The sequence below is a fragment of the Hyperolius riggenbachi genome, chromosome 3 (genome assembly GCF_040937935.1).
Source record: "Hyperolius riggenbachi isolate aHypRig1 chromosome 3, aHypRig1.pri, whole genome shotgun sequence".
Taxonomy (NCBI): Eukaryota; Metazoa; Chordata; class Amphibia; order Anura; family Hyperoliidae; genus Hyperolius; species Hyperolius riggenbachi.
This window is the reverse complement of record NC_090648.1, coordinates 366,520,673-366,538,132: the sequence shown is the minus strand read 5'-3', so window position 1 is coordinate 366,538,132 and position 17,460 is coordinate 366,520,673. Positions and strand designations below refer to the sequence as shown.

The 17,460-nt window shown below is 43.1% G+C and overlaps 1 long non-coding RNA gene across 2 annotated transcripts in view; it reads right to left on the bottom strand.

Annotated features, from left to right (window-relative positions):
• The window catches only part of LOC137561573 (uncharacterized), a 46,002-nt gene extending 28,765 nt beyond the window's left edge, over positions 1-17,237 (bottom strand). For both annotated transcript variants that reach the window (XR_011030056.1, XR_011030057.1), the window contains exons 1-3: positions 17,161-17,237; positions 4,901-5,046; positions 3,405-3,459 (exon numbers count right to left, since the gene is read on the bottom strand). This is a non-coding gene — a long non-coding RNA (uncharacterized lncRNA). The remainder of the gene's footprint in view (positions 1-3,404; positions 3,460-4,900; positions 5,047-17,160) is intronic.
• Between the last annotated feature and the right edge of the window lie 223 nt (positions 17,238-17,460).

Here is a 17,460-nt window from a genome sequence, read left to right as displayed (position 1 = left end):
TAACTTTCATCTTGTCTTTAAACTAACTTTTCAGCATTTTACGATTGAAAAAGTACACAAAAGTTGCCTTGCAGGAGGCTTAAAAAGCATTCTATGACAAGCTGTGAAAATATCACTCAGGAGTCCACACACACTGATGGATACGTCACTGATGGATACGGAAGTTAACACTGAATCAGATAAATCTAAAGTGTGGATCTGGTTATATGTTACATGGCCAGATATATAGCTAATTGGTATGTATAAGAAATATCTCTGGCACAGAGGTGCAGCTTATGTGCATGTGTTCATCTGATGTCATGCTATAGATATTTTGCTTGTACCTGATATATGATGTCCTTTTGTATATATAATCTGACTAATTGTTTAAAAAAACAACAACAACAAAAAAAACCACTAGTGTCCCAGTGCCACTGGCAGTCATGCACGCCAAAGCTATCACACTACTTCCACCATGTTTTACAGATGATTTGGTATGCCGGTGTTTCTCAAACCTGTCCTTGTGACTCCCCAACGGTGCTCATCTACGCACAGGTGGGGTAGTTAGTGTCTGAGCTAGGCGGATTCCATGTAGCTGAGACACTAATTAACCCACCTGTGCATAGGTGAGGTTGCCTGCAAAACATGCACTGTGACGCGCGCGCGTACTGCATCGCCCGGCCTCACCACCGACACAGATCCCAGGGAGCTGGAGAAAGCTGTGGTCCCGACAACATGAGACATGGCCCAGAGAGCCCGCAACAGCATGCGACCAGGTGAGACTGACAGAAGGATATGGAGGCTGACATATTTATTTCCTTTTAAACAGTACTAGTTGCCTGTCATCCTGCTGATCCTTCATGCATAAGTAGTGTCTGAATAACACAGCTGAATCAAGCATGCAGCAAATGCAGTCAGAGTTACGTCAAACATCTGATCTTCATGCTTGTTCAGCGTCTAATTATAGGTACACGCTATGAGATTTTCTGACAGATTTACTGTCAGATCGATTATTTCCAACATGTCCAATCTGATTTCAGATTGATCTCCAATCATTTTCTGATCCATTCATGACTAATTTCCATTCGCTTCTATCAGAGATCGAACGGAAAAAAATATCTGAAATCGTTCAGAAAACAGATTGGACATGTTGGAAATAATCGATCTGACAGTAAATCTGCCAGTGTGTACCTAGCATTAGACTAAAAGAGGCAGACGATCAGCAGGACAGCCAGGCATTGTGCATTGAAAATAAACATGGCAGCCTCCAAAGCAATCTCTGATCATTTGTCCCTTTAACCCCACCTTGGAATTTATTTGCTTTAAACTCGCTGGGCCTGATCCAATTCACTTTTCTCCAAAGTTTTCTCTTGGAGATAATTTTTCATGTTTTGTTTAAAGTAACTTCTGCATTCTGCAATTTAAAATATCACTTAAAGGAACATTGTTGATTAACATGTTTTTTTCAATTGAGATAGGAATTGTTTGGGAAGTGCTGCTAAGTACTGGTGTATACATTTCACTGGCAACCTCTTTGTTTACTGTTATCAAAATACTTTCACACTTTACTGATGCCAAAACTAAGGGCAGAATGAACCAGGAGGCGAGGGGGAATTCCCCTCACACTTCACCTGTTATTCCTGTGTAACTGTGTGTGAGAGAAAGCTCTGCAGCTGCTGTGTCCTGTGTCTCTGACTGAAGTGTGTGAAGAGAGCAGAGGAAATGTAACTTGTTATAAACATTTGTAATTGTCTATGACACCACAGCTTTTTATACTTGTTTTGCTTTCAGAGAAAAATACTCTAGTTTTATATCCAACACTGGCAATGCAGCAAACACCCCTTCTGCAATTGATTTGTCCCAATAGAGCTAAATCCTACACACAATGAATCAGAGCTTTTGCCTCTGATATTTCACATGAAAAGTAGGAAAATGTTTAGACTGCTACTTAGACATCATTTGTATATCGTAATTTTAGAACACTTGCTTTGATAGTGTTCTTTTAAGTGAAAAAATTGGATCGGGCTTGTTGGCCCTTTTTAATTTCACTTTCTCTCTTATGTTTTCTCCTAGGTGATATTTTCACACCTTATGAATAAAATCCCAGCAAGCAAGAAAATACTTTTGGCAGTGATTATTCACCTAGTTTTGGAACATTTTCAGTTGCAGAGTGCTGAAATATTTTAAACGCGTGCATGAAAAAAGGGCGCCGTGAAAAAAGGGCCTGGGTTATTAACGAATATGGTGGCAGGTATTAACGAAATTTGCTAACGAGAATCATTGTTGTCATGCTTTATTAACGATAATTTCTGTTACAAAAATAAACGAGAAATAATAACGAATAAATATCAACGTTAAATGTTGTAAGGTTTTTCGTCAATACTGCTTAACCCAACCCTACCCTCACACAGAACCCTCCCCTGGTGGTGCCTTAAACTAACCACTTACCTAGTGGCGCCTAACACTAACCCCCCCCCCCCGCCTCGGTGGTGCCTAACCCTAACCCCCCCGGTGGTGCCTATCCCTAATCTTCCCCCTGGTAGTGCCTAACCCTAACCACCACCCTCTGGTGTTGCCTAAAACTAACTGCCGCCTTGGTGGTGCCTAACCCTAACCACTCCCCTTTGTGTTGCCTAACACTAACCATTCCCTCTGCAGAAACACCCTTTTAGATATATTAATGATAATACCTTTTAAAACGTAAAATCTGTACTTAACGAAATATGACAAAAACGATACCGTTATAAACTTCTAATATGATAACTACCTCAAAAACTATAATGTTATAATCTTATTAACATTTTTCATGGCACCCTTTTCTCATGCTTTTTTTGCCGTATTAATGATAATTGCATTAAAGTCTATGGCGGCGCCCTTTTTGTCCATCCTCAGCCGGCACCCTTTTTTCCTGCTCCCTTTTAAACAGAAGATGAAAAATTATCATAGTGAAAATGTGAATTGGCTGGCTGTTGTCTGTTACCTCATTCACCTTGAAGTGTTACAGGGCTTTGATGGTTTGCAGCTTGCTTGACTCTTGGATTATTTTTGGACTTTTCTTTGATTTCTGATTTGTATCTTTCCTGGATTGAATCTAGTTTATGAACTGTCCGTTCCCCCAGTAACCCCTCTGCCAGTTTATTGCTGCAGCCTGTCAGGATCTCAGATTGTTTACAGACTTTCCTCTGATCTCAAATTTGTTCTTCACCTGTACTTTATTATGTTTATGAACTTGCGGTGGCCCTTGGTAAGGTGTCTTGTCAATTTATTTTAATAATGCCCTAATCTTTGACATTGACACATTTAGGATTCAGCCTAGTTTCACATTCTAGCCAACAGAGCTTTATAACCATAGAAGTTACCTAAGAGCAATAAAATATTGAGCACAGTCGAGGCTTACTGGATTTCTACCATCTACCAGTACTTACCTGTGATTTTCAGCCTAGAGATGCCTTAGTAGTAAATTGGACATATGGTGATTGCCTATTGTAGCCAGGAAAATATTTTATTCAGTAAAATTATGCAAATGGCAATTGGTAACAAACCAAAATCAGTTGTTTACAGTAAAAAACAAACAATTCTGTAAGTCTCATTGTTAAAACCAGAACAAGTCATTAACCTCTTAAGGACCACGGGCTTAAACCCCCTACAAACCAGGGCATTTTTTCACAAATTGGGCCACTGCAGCTTTATCAAGCGTCTCACCGGCAAGTTGTTTCTCCACTGAATGTCTGCAAAGCGTGCCACTGAACACAACAGGTAGGTATATGCAGTGATGAGGTGGGTTCACTGAACACAACAGATAGGTATATGCAGTGATGAGGTGGGTGCATTGAACACAACAGGTAGGTATATGCAGTGATGAGGTGGGTTCACTGAACACAACAGGTGGGTATATGCAGTGATAAGGTAGGTGCACTGAACACAACAGGTAGGTATATGCAGTGATGAGGTGGGTGCACTGAACACAACAGGTAGGTATATGCAGTACTGGGTATTACAATGTGTACCTGTCACACACACAGGTAGTCACTGAATGTGCTGGGCCTGGCTGGCAGTGGCGCACACAGTATGAATTAGCAAGGCTGTCTATGCAACACAAGTGTCAATGGGACACACAGAAAAGAAAAATAGATCACAAAAACAAGATTAACTCTCAAAAGAGCTGTTGTGGGGTGCTATTTTAGCAATAAGAAATCAGCAAGGAGCAAGCTAATAAGCCTACAACAGCAATCTTTCCCTATGAGAGTCTGCCAGCAGCTGTCCCTTCTCTCACTATTGCAGGCACACGAGTGAGTGTAATGGCCGACGGAGCCTGCCTTACATAAGGGGGGGGGGGGGAATGGCTCCAGGATAGAGTGTAGCCTGATTGGCTACAATGTGCCTGCTGACTATGTTGTAGAGGGTCAAAGTTGACCCTAATGGTGCACTATGGGGGCGAACCGAACTTCCGGAAAAGTTCACCTTTCATGGCGAACGCAAACCACCGGAAGTTCGCCGGGAACCGTTCGCCAACGAACCGTTCGGGCCATCTCTACTAGGAGCACCTTTTTCCCTTCAGGTACACTTTAATGTCTTGGGAAATGAGGATACTCTTTATAAACAAATACCTTGCCAGGTGTATCTGCTTTGCGCTGTGTGAGGCAGCCTGTTATGGTTATAGCTCATTGCAATTGCCAATGCCAACATTTGGCATGTAAGAAATAGAAGTATTATTATGTTAGTTCATTTGGCCGTTGTGTCAGAAACCATCTGGTTTGTGGTCTGTGACTGACATGCAGTAATTTTATTAAATAAATACATTGTTCAGCCTGAATTGCAGCAGTATTGAGACAACAAAACATGTCCAATTTAGAGGATTTGTAAGTGACAGAAACATGTATATTAATCCATGACTAATAAATAACTGTAATAACAGAAATACCTGTCTAGGATTAGCAAGAGACTGCTGTCTTCCCAGGCTTAGCGATCACATCATATTTGTCTTCTTTAATCCATCTGGGGTAATGTAATTGTTGAACAGAGTAGGGGCTATTACTCAATGTTATGCCAACATCAAAGCCAACAATCCTACAAAGAGAAGTAAAATTGCCAGAAAAATAATAGGAGGTTATTGTCATACCAATAGAATTATTATAGCTCACTATGAAGTGTTGCCTGACTGTACATATTACTAAGACAAAATGAAGAAGTGTAACAGAATACTTTCAAAAACTGTTATTTCAGGCATCATTCTGCACATTTTCTTGTGATTATTGCTTGGCATTTTTTGTTCAAATGCCAGCAACTATTATTTTCAATTTTTTCACAGTTAAATTAGTTTGCTGTTTTAGACTGTGGTTAGTGTGGTCTTTTTCCACCTTTTGTGCTTTAGAAAACATAAACTCTTTTTAAAATCTTCTAAAACTGACAGAACGTAATAATATACATGCTTAAATATGCAATCATTTACTGCACTTTTTCACCTTTGTTTACATTTTTGCTAATTCTTTGTATATGTTTAACTTATCATTTGGAACACAGAGTAGGGATGCCAAGAGCAAGATGTAGTGTAGTATGTACTGGTAGTTGAAATGAAGTATGATAGAGCAATAAGCTATACTCACAAAGCAGGGTTACCTCAAAGGCAACCACTGTATAGGCAGGTGGGGAGATTAGACCTGACCCCACTCAGGAATAAGAAGACTCTTTCCGTAGATGAGGAAAAAAGGGGGTAATGCCCCTCCACCAGGGGTGGACATGATATATCGTAGTATGGATACAGAGGCGCCAAAAGGATAAACGTACCTAAGAAGTTTAAATCATCAGGAGTGGTGGACTTACCTCCTCCAAGCACCCAGGGCCGTGCCGAGGCAGAGGCGAGAGAGGCTCCAGCCTCAGGGCGCCGTGTAGGAGGGGGCGCACAACTCACTCAGCTATCAGCTATGTGTTTGAAGCAGAGTGAAATAAGAAAAGGGGATACATGGCAGTGACTGCAAGCCAGATAACTAGAGATTAAGGTGCTGGGGGCCCTGGGGCACCTCTTACTCTAATAGCAATCAGTGTGTGACGGCTGAGGTGGGAGGGATGGAGGGGTGCACTTTGGTGTCTCAGCCTTGGGTGCTGGAGGACCTTGTCCCGCCTCTGCAAGCACCTCTGTGTGCCTGGCTCTTCTACTGACCACATCTGCTATTACTACATTGTTATTGCGTGATGAAGTGGGATCAAACCTGTGAAACGTGTTGCATTGTCCCCGGTAGTATGTAAATAAACTTGTTCTATTTGACAAACACATTGGCAATTTTTGTGTCTGCTTGGAGGAGGCAAGTCCACCACTGCCTCCTCATGCTTTAAACTTTTTAGATACTTATATCCTTTTGGCGCCTCTGTATCCATACTATGTTGTTATCATTTGGGGCTACCTAAGTTGCAAGTGTGCTTGGGCCTTTTCTCCTCTTTCGTACAATGACATCACTACGCAAACCATTTTATAACTGATTCATGTTTCAACTTCTGCAGCTTTGACAATTTTCTGGTAAACGTCATGGAAATTAAGGCTACGTTGGGGTTGAGTCACAATAGCAAATAGCATGCCTTATCAGAGTAACACATGCTTTATCAGAGTAACACATGCCTTATCAGAGTAGCATAACGAGTGCTAGAAACTTATGCCTGCTAATTGGCAATGACGAGAGCTCCACTCATCCTGCCCTGAGCCGCTGCGGATCCAATCACTTTAAAGGAAATTATCCCCACACTTTGATTGGCCCAATAGGCTGCCTGTCACGTTTCCTGTCAAGTGACAGGCAGCCTATTGTGCCAATCAAAGTGCGGGGATAATGTCCTTTAAAGTGATTGGACCCGCAGGGGCTCAGGGCAGGACGAGTGAAGCTTTCACCATTGCCAGTTAGCAGGCATAAGTTCTTAGTGCTCGCTATGCTACTCTGATAAGGCATGTGTTACTCTGATAAGGCATGTGTTACTCTGATAAGGCATGCTATTTGTTATAGGGAATCAACCCCGATGTATGGCTTGGGACAGAAAAAAAATACCCAGCATTCTCATCTGTTTTGCCATTGGTTTAGGCATCTGCACAAAGCAGGAAGGAGAATGTCATGCATTCCTTATTACCCTCACACTTTCTAGTTTTGCTGCAATAGCTATTACACATGGGCCTAGTGCACACCGGAGCGTTTCCGCTGCGGTTTGCAATCCGCTTGCGGGTGCGGATCCGCTAGGGTAATGTATTTCAATGGGCTGGTGCACACCAGAGCGGGAGGCGTTTTGCAGAAACGCATACTCCCGTGCTGCTGCAGATTTGGGATTGCGGATGCGTTTCTGCCTCAATGTTAAGTATAGGAAAACCGCAAACGGCACTTCAGAGCGGTTTGCTAGGCGTTTTTTGTTACAGTAGCTGTTCAGTAACAGCTTTACTGTAACAATACATGAAATCTACTACACCAAAACCGCTACACAAAACCGCAAAACGCTAGCTGAAACGCTGCAGAAACAGAAGAAAAAGCGTTTCAAAATCTGCTAGCATTTTGCGGATCTGCTAGCGGTTTTTGGTGTGCACCAGGCCATGGAGATGATATCCAAGACACGGAGAGGTCGATTCAATAGAAGGAGTCAGCAATGTTATTGCAGGGAACATGTGCAGAGCCAGAGCTCGAGAACAATCACTAGAGGAAACAAAGGTGAGCTAAATGTGTGCAAAAGTTTACCACAGGCTGAGTAGAACACAATGCAATACATTACATACAGTGTATTACACTCAGTGTAAATACGCTGTAGATGACGAATTACCCAATGATGCATAATTTAGCTGTTGCTCTGCTTTGTCCTATTAGATGAAGGGGAGATGGTCTTAGTTCATGATATGCTGATGATGGTGCTGCAGTGCAAGGACACAGAGCAGGGTACAGTGGTTACCTCCGTAAGATGGCCAACCCCAGCTAGGTCACAGGCTTCTGCAATCATACTCCCTTAGGTTCACGAGTGCAGAACACTCCTGGTCATGGTAGTGCAATTACAAAAGGCACATGCTGAACTCACACATGCACACAGGCCGGGACCTAGCTGGGGTCAGTGATCTAACTAAGTTGACATCAACCCATTCTCACACACTGTGGAAATTAGATGCAGTTTTGTACTTAAACACACACAAATGTCAGATTTTAGACAAGGTTTGAAGAAGGATACAGAAATGCCCGTTTCTAAGGGCGGTTGAGGGAGGAGAGGCTCAATGGCAGGGGAATGTGCAGAAGAAGTTGACACTCACCTCCCAGGATCCACGCGCCGCATGTCCTTCCTGCCTCCTGTATCATGGTAACAGTGGCCCCCTATGATGACATCATGGGGCGCTGTTACCATGATAAAGAATGCCTAGGAGGAGGAAGAAGGATGGATATGTGGTGCATGGATACCAGGAAGTGATTATCAACTTCTTCTGCGAACTCACCGCTGCTCCCCCTCCCTCAACCCCCACCACTTTGCCCCCCTCCCTAGCACTTCCCCACCTGACCCTCTGCCTACTCAACAGCGGCGCTGTCAAGCTTTCTAAACGGGGAAATCCCTGGCTACCAAATGGAAGTGGGGAGGTCTCCCTGGCTACCAAAAAGGGGATTCTCTCTGGCTCCCAAAAGTGTGTGGGGGGGATTTCTCCCTGGCTACCTAAATTAGGGGGGGGGGCTCTCTGGCTACCTAAATGGGGGGGGAACTCTTCAGCTGTCATAAGCTGCCAACTTTATTTCCTTTTAAACAATACCAAACGCTTGGCTGCCTTGCTGATCTATTTGGCTGCAGTAGTGTCTGAATCACACCAGAAACAAGCGTGCAACTAATCTTGTCAGATCTGACAATATTCTCAGAAATCCCCGATCTGCATATGCTTGTCTAGGGTCTATAACTAAAAGTATTAGAGGCAAAGGATCAGCAGGATACCCTAGCAACTGGTATTGCCATAGCTCCCAACTGTCCCTCTTTTGAAGGGACAGGCCCTCTTTGGGAATCAAATCCCCCATCCCTCTTTATTCCTCATTTGTCTCTCTTTCAGGACTGATGAACAGAACTGTGAAAATATATGTAATTTTTTTTACTGAAAAATATGTTTAACTGACTCTAAACCTCATTACCATCAATGAAATCGATATACAGTATTTAAGTTCAATTGTTATAATGTAGGAAAACTGATGATGATAGAAAGGACCAGGGTGGGTTGAATGATAAAACTACATCTTTTGATTCAGAATTCTTTGTAATATACATGATGAGGGGTGTGGTATGGGTGTGGTTAGGGCATGTCATAAAGTGTCCTTCTTTCGTGTCTCAAAAAGATGGGAGGTATGGGTATTGCTTGAAAGGAAATAAATGTCAGCCTCCATATCCCTCTTGCTTCTGTTGTCCTTTAACCAGGGATTATCTGTATAGTATAGTGTGGTATAGTACAGTTTAGAATAATATGTGTAACCGTTTATATGCTACATCCTATGATCCTTTAGCCCACTGAGATTTAGACGCAGGTTTGTCTAATAATAACTGCATTATAAGCATTCAGGGCTTAACTGAACTTAAAGAGACACTGAAGTGAAAAAAAAATATGATATTATGATTTGTATGTGTAGTACAGCTAAGAAATAAAACATCATTAACTGTTATCTGACTTTTATTATCTCAACTGTAAGTGAACTGTTTACTTTTTCTCTGCTAGAGGAGAGGTCATTACTTCACAGACTGCTCTGAAAGACTCATTTTGAATGCTGAGTGTTGTGTAATCTGCACATATTATAGAATAATGCAATGTTAGAAAAAACACTATATACCTGAAAATAAAAGTATGAGAATATTTTCTTTGCTGCTAATCTTCTAGAAATTATTCATAGTACACAACCAATTCATTATATCATATATTTTTTTTCGCTTCAGTGTCTCTTTAATTTCTTATTCTGAAGCATTAGCGTGATTACGTTCTCTGCTCAGAATATCATATTCATGTTCAGTTCCCGAACGTCTAACAAGCTTCTCAGTGGCACCTCATTGTAAACAGACTAGTTCTTTCTATTTACGTCTGTATGTCGTGTTGGTCATTCAGCACCAGACACCGACAATTTCATAATGAATGAATTAATTATCAAAAGCAAAGGTTTTTCCAGTAGTTAAAAGAACTGCCCATCTGAGCACAGTACTGTAGTCCTTTAACAGGAAATGAGACACATTATATACAGGGAGGCTCCATGTCTCCTGGTGATAGCAGCACGGACTGCTCTTTAGATATGAATGGGAGCCACACTTATAAAAACAAGTGTAAAACAATAAGTAGGGCCAGAATAACTGAACGTTTTCTTGGAAGTTAGAAGGGGTGAACCAGTTCATTGGACGTCTGTTGGAAGATTGGATCATGAGAGCCTACAGTTTCTAATACCCATTTTTATTATTTAAAGGTGAAACTAAGCATTTAATAACACATTTCTCTCTAGCTAGTCAGGCCTCCATTATAGAACATTGTGAGGAGGGATTTTATATGCTTTTCAGCAAAAAAACCTCTTTGGCCCGGTTCACATTCGCAGCTGAAATGGTCCGTTTAGCAGGCCACAGTGGAATGGATGTGAACGGACCCATTGCTAACCTATGTATTCATTAACATTGCTCTTTTTAGAACGGATTCGCTCGGCACATTCTGCCAAACGGACGCAAGTTTGGGGAGGTTGCGAAAATTCAAGAGCGATGGATGCGTCTCATTGACCGCTTGCTAAAGGAATGGTTCAAAAACTGATGCCAAATAAACACTGATCTGTTTCACGGATCAGTATTTACACAGGTCAGTTTTTGATCTGTCCAGTGTGAACCAGGCCTTACACAAAGCAAGCCTTGGCAACAGTCCCAAATGCAGCGTAACGGTCACAAGTTGGGAGGTATGATCCCGCCTCCCACTGTAGCCTACCTGTGTCCCACGTGCAGAAGTCAGGATGGAGAGCAGCAGAGGGTTTACACACGAGAGCAGAGTACAGTCACCACGGGACATGAATATAATACAGAGCAATAAATGACTTAAGTTACAAAACCCCACGGTGGCTGCTCTGCTCTTGTCTCTCCAGACATTCTCCTCTCCTGTGCGGTGTCTGCTTCCCCACGCTTCTGTTACACGTGGCTTACTCCATTGTCCTCTCCCTCGGCTAGCTCCAGCAGCTGTGCCCTCTGACCTTCCCTTGCCCTATCCTCTCATCTACACACTGCACAATTACCAGAGGAGGGGATGGACACAGAAGCCAAACTCTGAGCTGTTCTCCTTGTGCCATGTGGAAGGCTTGGGGAGACTGGCAGCAGTAAGATGATCTGTTCAGAGCAGTGGCTGCTGCTTTGTTAGGCTTTCACTCAGGCATTTACTTCTGATTTATAAACTCTTGTAAACAACTATAGTGGTGCAAGAACTGACATCACATCTTATACTGAACAAGTAGGACCTCTTCTATTGAACTTGATTTACTGGTCAGCTGAAGGCATTTGACATGTTTCCACCCTCGATGGCTCCAAATGTGAGAAGAAAATCCCTGGGAAGTATTGAGCATTCTCTAATAAACCAGATCACATTAGAAACTATTGCATTCCAGGAACATTCTTATGGTCCTCTGCATGTCAATACCAGTATGAGGCTATACTTAGTTAACTTTTTGGTGCATCAAAGCTGAAATCTGACTACAGTTTTTTAGTGGAATGCGTGGCTAGGGGTGTGGTGGGGGCATGATTAGGGGTGTGACAGGGGTGTGTCATAAAGTGTCCCTCTTTCTCATATCAAAAAGTTGTGAGGTATGCAGAAAGTTTATTCCATTCTCAGCAGTCATAACTGAAACATAATTCAAACACACAAGGGGAGAACACATTTTCAACTTTAAGGGGCCCTGAAATAAATTTGTACAATGTAAACAGATTATATGACAGTATACCACACGATCAGAGGTTAACTTCAGTGATAACTGTATGTTTACATTTTCAGCAATTTGACAAACATGAGCAAAAATATGCGTGAGTTGAGTGACGTAATGTTTTGCGATAAATAAGACCTTTAAAGGTTTAAAGGCTCATACAAATGCTGGATTAATGTTGTGTGATGGGGAACAGGGCCCGATCCCTCGGGCAACATTGTTGGGCCAAGGCTGTACAGATGCAGCAGCACAGGAGTGACATCACGTGGTGGGAGGGGGCCCATGGCAGATTGCTGGCCAGGTGGCGGTTGGGGGCTACTGTACACATGCTGGATTATTGGCAGAGGTCCTCATTATTAGCCGCCTCAGCTGGCTCTAATCTAGCATGTGTTATTATTATTTTTTATTATTTATATAGTGCCAACATTTTACGCAGCGCTGTACAGAGTATATATATTGTCTTGTCACCTAACTGTCCCCTCAGAGGGGCTCACAATCTAATCCCTACCATAGTCATATGTCTATATATGTAGCATGTAGTGTATGTATAGTAGTCTAGGGCCAATTTAGGGGAAGCCAATTACCTTATCTGTATGTTTTTGGGATGTGGGAGGAAACCGGGGTTCCCGGAGGAAACCCCACGCAGACACTGGGAGAACATACAAACTCCTTGCAGATGTTGACTCGAATTGGGGACCCAGCGTTGCAAGGCAAGAGCACTAACCACTACGCCACCGTGCTGAGTTATGCAGACCTTATGTATGCATAAGCCAGGCATGGGCAAACTCGGCCCTCCAGCTGTTACGGAACTACAAGTCCCACAATGCATTTGCCTTTATGAGTCATGACTGTGGCTGTCAGACTCCTGCAATGCATTGTGGGACTTGTAGTTCCTTAACAGCTGGAAGGCCAAGTTTGCCCATGCCTGGCATAAGCAAAAGGCTTAGTTTCATAATTCAAACCTACTGGTTTTCTATCCTATTATACCTGTATAATAACATTTGAAATTAAACATCAGTTTGCAAGATGAGAATAAAGCTTAGAACCTTATTCGATTCACTTTTCTCCTAAGTATTTTCCCAAGTGGTATTTTCGCACCCTATTAATAAAATGCCTAAAATACAAGCACCCAGCAAGCAAGAAAATACACGAGTCCCGGTTATCCGGAACTCAACTAACCAGCACAAATCACCATCAGTACTCATAGTAGTTAGAGATGGCTCGAACCTCCGATTTTTGGTTCGCGAACCTCGAACACAAACATGCGAAAAAAGTTCGGGTTCGCGCAAACTTTCGAACCGAAATAGACTTCAATGGGGATGCGATCCTTGAAAACTAGAAACATTTATGCTGGCCACAAAAGTGATGGAAAAGATGTTTTAAGGGGTCTAACATACAATACAATATACAATACAATAACATTTCTATAGCGCTTTTCTCCCATAGGACTCAAAGCGCTTAGGCTCTCTCAGATTCAGTAATTGGGTAGTAGGATGAAGTATTCACACAACAAAAGTTATATTTCTGCAAATGCCAATCTGAACAGGTGGGTTTTCAGTCTGGATTTAAACACGTCCAGGGATGGAGCTGTCCTGATCTGTTGAGGTAAAGAGTTCCAAAAAGTAGGGGCAACATGACAGAAGGCTCTGGGACCAAAAGTTTCCAAGTGGACTCTGGGTAAGACTAGATTATTAGAACCTGTGAATCTGAGAATGTGGAGATTGCTACGCAGCTGCAACATATCTTTCATGTATCCAGAGCCCAGATTATTCAGGGATTTAAATGTCAGTAGGCCGATCTTGAATAGGACCCTCCATTCTATAGGTAGCCAGTGAAGGGAGTCCAGGACTGGCGTTATGTGGCAGTGACGGGGTTGGTTGGTTAGCAGTCTGGCAGCACTATTCTGTATCAGCTGTAGGCGGTACAAGACCTTTTTGGAAGGCCAGTGCAGAGAGCATTGCAGTAGTCCAGTCGGGAGGTAATGAAGGCATGAACTAAAGTTGGTAGATCTTCTGGGGGATGAGGTGCTTGATTTTTGCGATGTTCTTAAGGTGAAAATAGGATGATTTCACCACAGCAGAGATGTGAGTTCTGAAGTTTAAATCCCCATCAATTAGAACTCTCAGGCTACGCACATGATCAGAGATCCGTGCCTCCTATTCCCAGTGGTGAAGACTGCAAGTTAAGTTGTTTTGTTGTCATGCGCTGCCCTCCAATCAGAAGGACTTCAGTTTTGTCTGCATTTAGTTTCAGCCAGTTGTCATTCATCCATTGCTGTAGTTCACGTAAGAAGGCGTTTATAGTTAGAGTTGTGTCTGTCACACCAGGCTTGAAGGAAAGATATAGTTGGGTGTCGTCCGCATAGCAGTGGTATGTCAGGCCATGTTTTTGGATTAGTTTTCCAAGTGGTAACATGTAAATCGTGAAAAGCAGGGGAGAGAGGATTGAGCTTTGGGGCACCCCATACTTAAGTGGTACAGGGGTGGACAGGAAGGGCCCCATAGACACTTTTTGGGTTCTGCCACTCAAGAAGGATTGGAACCACTGAAGAACTATGCCATCAATGCCGCAGTATTCCTGTAGCCTGTTTATCAAGATGTCGTGGTCAACTGTATCAAAGGCTGCAGAAAGGTTTAGCAGTATGAGGATCGAGCACTCTCCTCTGTCTCTTGCCATGAGCAGGTGGTTGCATATTTGGATGAGAGCAGTTTCAGTGCTGTGGTGTTTCCTGAAGCCAGACTGGAATGGGTCATAACTGTTGTTTTGTAGGATTTTGGCTTCTAGCTGGAGGTAGACAGCTTTTTCAATTAGCTTGCCCAGAAAGGGGAGGTTAGAGACAGGTCTGTAGCTGGTCATTGCGTCTGGGTCCAGGGAGGGTTTTTTGAGGAGAGGCCTGATGATTGCTTCCTTCAGTAAAGCAGGAAATATCCCTGATTGTAAAAACACCTGAGTTTTTGCATGACGGAGTGGGATACATGCCAAAACGTCCCCGGGAAAAATCTGGATTTGACACACAGCAGAGTTTTAAGGGCAGAAATCACATTGCATGCTAAATTGGAGGCCTAAAGTGCTTTAAAACATCTTGCATGTGTATACATCAATTAGGGAGTGTAATTAGTGTACTGCTTCACACTGACAGACCAAACTCACTGTGTAACGCACCGCAAACAGCTGTTTGTATAGTGACGGCTATGCTGGACTGGTGTGCACCATGGCCAGAGTTGGGGATTCCCTGCCACGCTGCCACGCTGGGGATTCCCTGCATTTGTGTGTGTAGTGTGCCAACTCCCACTGCATGCCTCCGCTCACTCCCCCGTGTCTCCTGCTCCCTGGTGTGTGTAGGGGCAGCTGGCTTACCAGTGGCGTAGCTAAGGAGCTGTGGGCCCCGATGCAAGTTTTACAATGGGGCCCCCCAAAGCACTCTATATGTAACAATTGATACGACGCACCAAAACCTGCCAAGGGCAACTACAGTGTCAGAGGTGCAAGAAAAGGATGGGAAACAGTTTGTTAAGGATCACCACTATTCAAAGTATCTATTGAAGTGATTATTATGAGCACAGGACCAATAGAGAGCTAATACTGTAGTTGAGGGAGGGCCCCTCTGGCCCAAGGGCCCCGATGCGGTCGCTACCTCTGCAACCCCTATTGCTACGCCCCTGTGACTTACCTAATCTGCCAAGCCCATGGGGATTGCAGAGCTCCTTCTCCTCCCTGAGGTTTGCTCTAGCAAGGGCTTCTGCTGATGACCCCATCAATAAAAGCCAAATAGAGAAACGAGAGCCCCAATAGTGTATTATTGTTATTGCCTTATGGGAGAAACTGAAAAGGAAGAATACTCACAAGTGTAGGTTGCCGACCTAGGCAACCACTGTTTTCGCAGACGGGGAATTTAGACCTGTCCCCGCTCAGGCTAAAAGGTCGCTCTCCGTAGATAGAAAAGGTGTTCACACCCATCCAACCAGTGGATACAATCGTTTTCAAAAAGGTCACAGAGGCGCCCCAAGATTAAAACACTATGTTTAAAATGTATGTATAAAAGAGGGGGGTGCTGGATGATACACCTCCCCCAAAAAGACAAATCGCACTGATTCACATAAGGAAACGGCTTTATTCTTACTCCACATCAAATACTTGCAACGCATTTCACGGGTCTAACGCCCGCTTCCTCAGGCACATAAAAAGGAGTAACTGAAATAAAAACAAAAGCAAAACCAAAATGAACATGCAAAATGAAAAATAATAATAAGAATATATAAACGAATAATAATAATAGTAAAAATACACATGTCATACATACATCCACATTCTAAACAGGATAATTCATTTCCATAGATAAAAGTGCAGTTACAATGATCTTAGTGGGGTGTTTATCCCCATATTATTTTGTTCATTAACAGATCACAACTAGACCAGCCTCCCTTGACAAAAAAGCGCATAGTGTCTAATTTTAGACCCATATCATGCTACATAAAGATCCACAATTGTCAATTGTCATATTTTAATGTCTAATCGTGTCTAATTTTACACCCATATCATGCTACATAAAGATCCACAATTGTCAACCTCCTTCTCATACAACACATTCTCCAATGTCTGCCCTTAGTAAAACTCTAAAACAGCTCGTGAAGCTACATATGAACACCCCTAAAAATAATGAACAAACAGCAACTCCTGCCAGCATCCTCCTAGTGGTCTACAAATCATCTGTCCGTTTATGGGATTTAGCTTACCTCAAATTGTCAGGGAGCGGGTTTGGCACCTCTGTAGCCTGTTGCCGCCAAACCTCGCTCCTTATAGTCCGTGTTAGAGAGGCGTGGGTATCTCCAGCCACGAGTGTTCGTACACTTCCGCCGGAAGTGACTGAAGCGCTCGTGTCACTGGTGTTCTGGACTCGCCCATCTCACCATCAATAAAAGCAAATCACTTGGGGAAGATGTGTGGAGGAGGAGGTGGTCTACAATCCCCGTGGGTATGGCAGATTAGGTAAGCCAGCTGCCAATGCACACCGGGGAGGGAGTGGAGGCACGCAGGGGGAGATGGCACTCTAAACACACACTTGCGGGGACACATGGGGTATACAGGAGAACACATGGGGGATACAGGACGACACATGGGGGAGGAATGGGGACACATGGAGGACACATGGTGTAGACATGGAGGACATATGTGGTAGATATGGATACACAGGATGACACCATTTGGGGAGAACATGTACAAGATGCTCCTGGAACATGAATGCAGGTTTAGTGTATATTTGTTTTCCCCTGGTTCTTGCCCTCTATACCTAGGTGCATCTTATACAGTGGAAAATACAACATTTTGGTTGTAGATCTTTAAATGGCTGCTTATGCTCTGTTCATTGGGGCATTGAGGACAGTTAAACTGAAACTACCTGAAAGACTAAAATGCTAAGACCAGTCTTCACCCCTCAGTAAATCAACTGGTGATGAGGTTACACAACAGTCTCATTGAAATCTTATTCCTATTGATGCCAACTTGTTTCGTGGCTGGCTTCAGGTAGTCTCTGCACTGGGTTTTCTATGATGAACTTCCTCATCAAGTGGAACTTCTCATATCTTTGACA